The sequence below is a fragment of the Notechis scutatus genome, chromosome 2 (genome assembly GCF_049901735.1).
Source record: "Notechis scutatus isolate UNSWTSFEM ecotype Mainland chromosome 2, rNotScu1.2, whole genome shotgun sequence".
NCBI lineage: Eukaryota > Metazoa > Chordata > Lepidosauria > Squamata > Elapidae > Notechis > Notechis scutatus.
The window spans coordinates 70,502,321-70,509,624 of NC_142010.1; the positions used below are offsets into that span (position 1 = coordinate 70,502,321).

Sequence of the window (7,304 nt, forward strand, 5' to 3'; positions counted from 1 at the left end):
CCCATTCAAATCCATTTGGTGACAATATGTATCACCTATGTTTCTGTGACTGTTATTACAATTTCTCTTTGTCCTCCTTCCTGCAGATTCCTAAATACTCTCTGAAAACTAGATGGACAGAAGGAAACTTACCAAAAGGATGCCAAATGTTTATCCAGGATAGGGAATATTTAGATTTCAAATAGCATTAATCAAATAACCTTTAATGACATTTTCATGCATAAGCCTTTTGAGGGAAGATATACAGGCAATCCTCGGACAGCCCAGAGTTTCTGTTGTAGCCAGCTGTTGTTAAGTGAGTCATAGCATGATTGTTAAATGAATCACTGTAGTTATTAAATGCATCACATGGTTACTAAGCATTTCTAGGTTCACCCATTGACTTTGCTAATCAGAAACTTGCTGGGAATATTGTAAAAAAACCAAAAACCCTGGACACTGAAACTATCATAAATGCATGCCAGTTGCCAAATGACTGAATGTGACGTGGTGATGCTGTAATGGTTCTAAGCGTAAAGATTGGTCATAAGCCATTTTTTCAGTGTTATTTGTAACTTCAAATGGTCACTAAAGGAATGGTTATACATTAAGACTACCTGTATGTTGTATTTTGGTCGTTTATAACAGTTTCTAAATAATCAGTTGCTATGATGGTGTTATTTGATGTGTAAGGATATAATTTTCCAGTATAAAAAGACCAAATGGTTCCAAATAAAACCTTGTCTTAATAACCATCGATCAGGGATATCCAGCTCAATAAAAGTTCATTTCATATGCTTTAACAAGGCAGAGGGCCAATTTATTGGTCTGATTTGTGTTCATTGTTTTAATCCAGCAGAAAAAAATAGGGATCACTTTGGTGGGAAGGTAACAGCATTCCGTGCACCTTCAGCATTTAGTCATGCTGGCCACATGACCACGGAGATGTCTTCGGACAGTGCTGTCTCTTCGGCTTTGTAACAGAGATGAGCACCACCCCCTAGAGCCAGAAATGACTAGCACGTATCTGCGAGGGGAACCTTTACTTTATATTATATTAGTCAAGTCACATTTGGAATACTGCGTCCAGTTCTGGTCACCACAATACAAAAGAAAGATTATTTGGGCCTAGTAAAAGTCCAGGAAAGAGCAACAAAGATTATAAGAGTTCTGGAGGCTAAATTGTATGATAAACGGCTAAATGAACTAGGTATGTTAGGAACTAGGTATGAAGAGAAGGCTTAGGGGAAACATGAGAGCAGTCTTCAATACTTGAAGCATGATCCTGATTATGAAATTCTGTCACAAAGCAGTGGAATTTTTTTATTATTACAACTGATTAGCTAGGGCTCAGAAATTGCCCTTTCAGTCATATAAGGTTGAAGCTATACCACAATTTCTGCAAGCAACCTTAATTCTAGGTGGGAAAAGGTGACAATTTCCGTACACGTTTAGCACCTGATTATAAGAAATATTGGTGTAGCACTTAGCAGAAGTTTGCACATTGCTTTATTTGTAATATGACAACATAAACACTATACTGTTTGATGGGTTTATTTTTCTATTTAAATATTCATGTGCTCACATATCCAGAAAATAGCTTATAGAATTATGGGACTTGGAAGAAATAGGTGCTCTGTTAGTTGAACTTCATATATCTTAAAGTTAGACTTAAACTTAGAATAACTTTATAGTCACTTTGAATGTACTAATGTACTAATAGGCATATATTAAAAAGAAATTTCATTGCACAAATTGCCAAGATTGAGAAACAGCCTCTTGGCTACTAGATTGCAAGAACACACAGAGAGTAGCTCTTTAAGGAATGGCAAAATGGTCATTCTTCTCAGCCATAGCTATTCAATCAATTGTAATAATAACACTATTTCATTGCTTTGTGGTAGAATTTCATAATCAGGATCATATCTAGAAACACATGAAGATTATCGTGAGGCTGTCTAAAAACTGTATTTTGTGTGTTCTTTAGTATATAACTGTTGTTTGGTGAGTAATGATATTTTTCACATTTCCCCTTTGAACATAAATAATGATATTTTTCACATTTCTCCTTTGAACTTATAAATGATTTACTTGCTTATGATTTACGATTTAACAAATGTTTACTGTTCCCAAATCACTCAATATTTTCTAACTGACTAACACAAGCCTTTCACATTCCCCTATATTAATAGAATGGGGAAACTGAAAAGTACCTATAGGTACTTGCAATGTCAACATTCTTTTATCTTCTTTTGATAAGGGTTCTGCAATATGCTTATAAATAGACATACATACCCAGCTAGAGCTTAAACAACACCTGTGTCTGTGATAGCTAGAAAGCTATTTTCCTGGAAGAGCTCTGGTGTGGTTTATCCTCTCCTACCAACATGAAGGTGGCTTTTTGCCTGTTTTTCACCCTGGCACTCTTCTGTTTGTACTCAGGTAAGCCAAGCACCATTTTGTAAAAGATTTTTCTCAGGTACATGGCATTTTGAGATTTAGATCTACATTATCCACACAGCCTCACAAAAGTGGGAATTTTAAATACAACATTTGCAGGAATGTTGTATTTATGAGGGATTTCCAACCCCAAATTACAACTGGTATTATGTAGAAATAATGTGAATCTTTAGAAAATGAAACTTCAGCCCTCCACAATCCTGACACCAAGAGATACCAACGTTTAAAGGCTAAGCAGATTTCAAGTATTAAAGCCCGAGGTCATGAATCAAAGCCTGGAAGCTCGGCTTTAACCAACTAAATCTTTAACCAACTAACTACCCATTGTACTTAGTCCAACATTGTATTCCAACAAAAGGATTGTAAATTTATAGTTGTTTTTGATTACTTATTTTTGTTTGTATGTTGTCAGCTGATTAAAGAAATTTATATTTACTTATATCATATTTACCTCAATTATTATTCAGTGATGGTTGAATTAATTTGAATATATTTGCATTTGAGACAGAAAGAAATATGTAGGGTCAAATACTATTTTTTTTGCAATGAAATAAATTATTTAGTTGGTCCTTATTCAAGCTATGGTTTTACTTTATATTGTTTCTGGATTTGATCTTTCTTTTTAGATGCTATTGAAGATGAAGGAAAACCAGTAAGTGTCAACTATGTAATAAACTCAAATGATCACAGCTGAGGATTTAGATATGCAATGATTTTGCAATGGAGGGGATGGGGATAGCAATTAAAGCCATGTCTGGGATGACATTTATATGGACTTTATGGATTATGTCATGTAACCAGTTTTAGTATGAAATAGTAAAATTGTGATTTATGTTACATGGAAAAAACAGAATACATTCAAGGAAATAATAGACATAATTAGAGAACCAAAAAATAATAATTTAGATGTCTTCTTCCTCCTCTTAATATTAGGAAAGTACATGATGGAAAATGTATTGTCTTTGACTTCAAGAAGAGCATAATACATTAAGGTGTTCCTTGGTGCTCTCTGAGCTGGGTTGTTTTCTTGCAGACGTTTCATTACCCAAACTAGATAATTGCTAACCCACACTAGCACTGACAATGATACCTAGTTTGGGTAATGAAAAGTCTGCAAGAAAACAAATAAGCTCAGAGAGCACTAAGGACCCTTCATTTCAACCCTGAGCTACAGATATTCTCCTTTATTTGTGCATTAATTTGGATTTTTAAAAATAACAAAAAGATGCTACCTTTTGCAGTGTCAAGCTTGATGTGAAAGGGAGTCTCTACTATAAGAATTCCATTGTTTTGCGTGACAAGATACCCAACTATCAACCCCTTCTAAATATAGATGCTGAAAATTCAAAACAGGATTAAAATGTTGAAAGAAAGATGCTGATGTATCGTACTTTTGCTGCCCAATTGTTTCTCTCCATGATAGTGAATCCAAATAGATGGCCCCTAGAATGATATGCCTTTATGCCAAAACTATTTACTTGGAATTTAGGATCTTTTAAGCCCTGTCCCTAAATGTAAGCAGTAAATATTATTAGATAAAGAGTCTGGGAGAAAAATTAGATTTCTCCTTTGAAATGCAGGAGTTCTAGACTGGACTGCCTTCCACTTGTTTTAGACAGCAATCATATTAAGAGCATACTTTAAATGCAAATATGTAAAGCCAAATCAAATTTGGCCCTAGTCATTTGTATTTATACAAAATATTTATAGTGCATTTACTAACTGCTTACAAGCGGTTACAATCCATAAAAGAGCAAGATGTCCTAACAGAAAGTTAAGTCAGTAATAAGCACATGAGGTTTTTATCTGATATCAAAAGGTATATAACCTCAGGGAAGCCTGACTTCAAGAAGAAGGCTTTCCAAAGTTCTCCATGGAGATTCTCAATCATACAAGTCATGGTTGTCCCAAAAGGACTTTTTTTCCAAAAGGCAACTGCACTCTCTGGGCAGTTTACCAATATCAGCACATTGCACCCAATAATCTGGGTTTTCATTTTACTGACCTTGAAAGGATGGAAGACTGAGTCAACCTTGAGCCCATCAGTATCAAACTCCAGGCTGTGGGCAGAATTAATCTGAAATACTGTTTTCTAACCACTGCACCACCAGCGATCCTCATGGATTCTCTATATGGCCATTTCCTTCTGATATGTAGACTTCGTTGTCCAGAATTCCTCAACTGAACATTGCAGAGATTTCTGGGAGTTGAAGTCTACACATATGGAGGTCTACAAATTGGAAAACACTGTTTTTACATCACTGAATTTGGAAGATCACAAGATCTTTAGGAGTCTTACATTAGCTGAGAGAAGTTAAAACCAATGTTGTTCTCTCTGAAGGTTGATTGCACTGGCTATCCCAAATCAGCATGCACTAAGGAGTACCAACCCCATTGTGCCTCTGATGGCATCACCTATTCCAACAGATGCCTTTTCTGCAATGCATTCATGTAAGTATCGGTTTCACTCATGATGCCAAAATGAACCACTTGAGTAGATTTCTTTGTAGGAGACCTGAACTTCTTGCTGTTTGCATTGGTGCCAGTCAGGCTGACAAAGATTGTTCTGAAGTCAATGAATGTCTTCATTGGAGAGCTTTTTCTCTATTGTCATTACATAGTCAGCCAAGATGAAGCAAGGGTTAATTCTGCTCATTACAGAAGATCCTACATTTCAATTGTAATGCTATAAAATATGTTGGCTTTGTACTTGTGAAAAAGCTTAAATCGTCTGGCTTTTCAAGATCTGTGCTATATCTTTCTCTTCATAGTGAGAGTCGTGGAATAATGACATTCAAATACTATGGAAAATGTAAACAGTAATGCAATACAGATCCAGAGGACTGAGATTTTTCTCCAAGCAACATGGATCTTCCTCCATCCTTTTTTCCTCTGCTTTTGTTTGCTTAGCCTGGGAATATCTTCTAAATGAAGTTCACTTGTCAATAAAATGAACTATGCATCCCCACCTGCTTTTGAGTTTCTTTTGCTCCACAATCTCTATTTCCTAATATCTATTAGACTACGGGGTTACAAATAATAATAATAATTCCAGTAATAAGGCAACTCTTTTACAGTGAAAGATTTTGTAAAAGTTTTATGGACAACCTCTAATCCATAGCACGAGGAGGAAATCATTTTGGGGTGATTCTTAAAAAAGTGTAGTGTTTTCCCCCTAAAAGGAAGGTTTAAACTAGGTAGAGGCTAATATTTGGAATAGACTCTCCTGCTTGAGCAGGGTGTTGGACTAGATGACCTCCAAGGTCCCTTCCAACTCTGTTATTCTAATCTATCTGCAAAGCAAAATGAAGATGGGATTTGTGATTCATAGCAGAGTCCCAGATCCTCTCTGGGACATGGAGATGGGGTTGAGGTTCCTTATGGACGAGGGAATGGCTCAAAATGCACAAGATTCAAGCACACACATGGGCAAGATCATAACTTTCTATTGTTATTCTCTGAATTTTGGAATTGTTAAGCAGTTTCTTTGGCCTTTTTAAATCTAAAGCTGCTCCTGTAAAAGGGGATTCAGTTCACCCTTTGGTTTGATTTAATGTATTTTGTTTCATACTCCATGCAAAACTCTTGAAATCTATGTTTTGTTTCCTGCTTGGGACCCTCAAATCAACATTTTGAAGTTGGAACATTTCAAGGAAGAAATGTTTTGTAGGTCCCCACTGAAAGCCATCCATCATAAAGCAGCCACATTTTGTTTCAGACTCAAAAACACATGTATTTTGTTCCATTCTCAAAACAGTCAAAACAGTCAATTTAGGCTTACAATAAATCAGGAGAGAAACATTTTCCATATCTCTAGATACAATATTAATTGATTGGTAACATTTACATACAGCCAGCCTACTCAATCAAGGTACTCAATCTGGGTGGCTTACAAACCTAACAAAAATATAAAACAAAACAAAACTGTGGAACATGAACCTTCAAACAGCAATAAAACAATAAAATGGTGATTGAGGCAGAAATAACAGTTTCATTCAATTGGGGCAGCACACATCATGACTCAAAGGCTGAAGGGAAAAAAATACCAGTTCTTGACAGCCTTTCTAAAGGCCCTTTGGGTTGGGGCCAACTGTATGTTGGGAAGAAGGTTGTTCCATAAATAGGTTGCTGCTGAGAAGAAGATATCCTGGCTCCTAGTGAAAAGATCTAGACCAGGTCTAGATTCCTTGTCACAGTGGATGAATGGACAGATATTTTGTTGTCAGCTCTTCAACATAGACTAGATCCGGAAACAGACTCTATAAGAACACTAGGACTATACTGAGATAGTAACAGAATCATGCAATGTTGATTGTGCTTTACTCCCCTCCCTCTTTTATGCAATGAATTTGGGAGAATTTCTGAATATATATAATCTTCAGTTAATGCATAATTGGGACTGGATATTCCATCACTAGGCAACATTGTCATAAAGTGTAAACTCACATAAACAGGCCAACTTATGATAGCAAACCTAGCAGTTCCAGCTGCAATCCTTCAGCCAAAGGTCATTAAGCAAAATGTCAGATAATCACAACTTGCAACTTCCTGCCAACTTCTTCATTGCCATTTTGCTTGTTGGAAGCTGGCAGTGAATGGTGAATGATGATCATGTGCAGATGGAATACTGAGGGATGCTGATACTGAGTGACTGTCCAATCTCTTCTTCCAGTGATGAAGCACCCACAACATCTGACAGCAAGTTGTTCCTCTGGTTAATTGTCCTCACTGTTAGAAAGTTTCTCCTTGATTCCAGGCTGCTTCTCTCCTTGATTAGTTTCCATCCATTCTTTCTTGTCTTGCCCTCTGGTGCTTCAGAAAATAAATGGATTCCCTCCTCTTTGTGGCAACCTCTCAAACACTGG

The 7,304-nt window shown here is 36.4% G+C and overlaps 1 long non-coding RNA gene across 1 annotated transcript; it reads left to right on the plus strand.

Moving 5' to 3' along the window:
- The first annotated feature begins 3,063 nt into the window (after window positions 1-3,063).
- Window positions 3,064-5,407, plus strand: LOC148132072 (uncharacterized). Its single transcript, XR_015747287.1, has 3 exons — window positions 3,064-3,091; window positions 4,781-4,890; window positions 5,211-5,407. It is a non-coding gene; the product is annotated as an uncharacterized LOC148132072 (long non-coding RNA).
- Window positions 5,408-7,304: the final 1,897 nt, after the last annotated feature.